The sequence below is a fragment of the Grammomys surdaster genome, unplaced genomic scaffold (genome assembly GCF_004785775.1).
Source record: "Grammomys surdaster isolate TR1022 unplaced genomic scaffold, NIH_TR_1.0 126198, whole genome shotgun sequence".
NCBI classification, from domain to species: Eukaryota; Metazoa; Chordata; class Mammalia; order Rodentia; family Muridae; genus Grammomys; species Grammomys surdaster.
Genome location: NW_021621003.1, coordinates 6032135 through 6034272, shown reverse-complemented (window position 1 = coordinate 6034272; position 2138 = coordinate 6032135). Strand labels below are relative to the sequence as shown.

The following is a 2138-nucleotide window of genomic DNA, read 5'->3' as shown; positions in this document are numbered from 1 at the left end:
GAGGAGGAGGAAGGGGAAGAGGAGGAGGAGGAGGAGGAGGAGGAGGAAGGGGAAGAGGAGGAGGAGGAGGAGGAGGAGGAGGAAGGGGAAGAGGAGGAGGAGGAGGAGGAGGAGGAGGAAGGGGAAGAGGAGGAGGAGGAGGAGGGGAGGAAGAAGAAGAGGAGGAGGAAGAGGAGGAGGAGATTAGGGAAAGTGAAGCAGATTTAAATATACAAGTTTACAGAAAGGATCCCAGCATAGAGAACAGGCAAAAATGTGTGTTGTGCTGATTTGGTACAAGTCTGTGATTTTTTAAACCTCTGATCTTGAGAGGTTCCTGCCTTCTTTTTTCCATAGGCTGAGATTTTAGAGAGTCACAATCTTGGGTTTTTTCTGGAAAGCCCTCTTCCCAAGTTCTCTGTGAAGAGTCCAGGTCTAGAGATTGCCTCCCTTTCTTACCTTGGGCTCAGTTGTGTATCAGACTGTCTGAAATTTCTCAGCTCTCAGAGTTCTGAGACAAGCATGCTCCAGCCACCAGCTCGGAGAGAGAGAGGCTCAGTATCCCCTGTTTACCTGTGACCGTTCAACAAGCTCTAAGAGCACTTCCTACTGAAAATGGAGCATCATGATTGGTCTCTTACACAGGCAGGTATCATCACGCCTTGGCTCTATCCATCTTTCTTCCCATTGTTGTGTAATAAGATTATGTTTCCATTCTCATTGGGATGTTTGTTTCCAGTGTCTCCATGTCTCCCTCCCAAACCTGTGTTCTCAAGGGCTTGTGAATGAACATGGTCAGCAGTCATGAATGAAAGCAGCTTAGGAGTCACCATGTCTTGAACATGCAAGTACTCACCTTCAGAAAAGTTTCCAGATGCTTCCCCCAAATGGCTGCACACTTTTAAGTTCCATTTAATTAAATAATTTCATTCATTCATTCATTTTGTATATATATGTCATACTTCTAGAGTTGACTTTTCCCCTTCCACCATTTGGGTCTTGGGAATCAAAGACAGAATGTCAGGCTTTGCAGCAAGCACTTTCACCTGCTGAGCCATCTTGCCAGCCTACAACACAGGCAGGCCTTTGTGCATACCAATATGTATATTGTCCCATGCACATATGGAAAATAGACTGGTAATAGTGTTGGACCAGGAGTTGGAAAGTTAAAGGGCAAGCTGGGGAAAACAGAAACATCAACAATCTATGCCTTTGGAATAGGAGCATTTTAAAGATTTTATTATTTTTAATTATATGCATGCGGGTGCAGGTGCCTGAGGATGCGAGAAGAGGGCGTCAGATCCTCTGGAGCTAGAATTACAAGTGGTTGAGAGCTGCCCAACTTCGGTGCTGAATCCAAACTCAGGTCCTCTGCAAGGACAGCAAGCAAGCATTCTTGACCTCAGAGCCGTAGCTCCAGCCTCTGAATGGAAGCATTTAAAAGTATTTAGTGGTATTGTTTCTCAGTTACAGGGGAGTGGGGGCATCTCCGCAGGTGCCTCTGCCCTCTCTGCTTTCATTAAACCCACCAAGATAGTTTCCAGACTCCCCACGAAGCCTGAAGCTCAAACCCTTTGACCCCCACTGCTGTCTGGGAAAAGCAACAAGTAAGGGGGAAACAGAGAACTCCTTCGAGGGAGTCCAGCTTCGGGGAGGAGAGGTTAATAAAACAGCGGGGCTGAGAGAGTAAACACCGTAGCTAATCGCTTCCATAAATTCCAAGCGACTGTGGAGCTAAGGTGTGGTCTGGGCTCTGCTGACAATCTGGAAAGACTTGATGGTTGGGAAATCTCGGAAGACGAGAGGATAGGGAAGGAGAGGAGGCAGTGATGAGGACCTGTGGACTCGGTGCTGTGCCCATTCTCCTTCCTTCCAGAACATTCCACCACCACCCTTCCTGCCCCCACTTCCACTACACACACTTCATTATAGGATTACTAGTTTAGCCGGTCGGTGGGAGCACTTGAGAGACAGAGGCAGGTGGATTTCTGAGTTCGAGGGCAGCCTGGTCTACAGAGTGAATTCCAGGACAGCTAGGGCTACACAGAGAAACCCTGTCTGGAAAAACAAAACAAAGCAAAATAAGAGAGTACTGGTTTATTCTCATTCACGACTATCCCCCTCATCTACCCACTGGGTTTCCAGCCCTGGTCCATCCC

General features: G+C 47.6%; 1 long non-coding RNA gene across 1 annotated transcript in view; it reads left to right on the top strand.

The window, feature by feature from the left end:
- Positions 1 to 914, top strand: part of LOC114613232 — a 2245-nt gene extending 1331 nt beyond the window's left edge. The window contains exons 2-3 of the long non-coding RNA XR_003710154.1: positions 480 to 628; positions 719 to 914. This is a non-coding gene — a long non-coding RNA (uncharacterized LOC114613232). The remainder of the gene's footprint in view (positions 1 to 479; positions 629 to 718) is intronic.
- Positions 915 to 2138: the final 1224 nt, after the last annotated feature.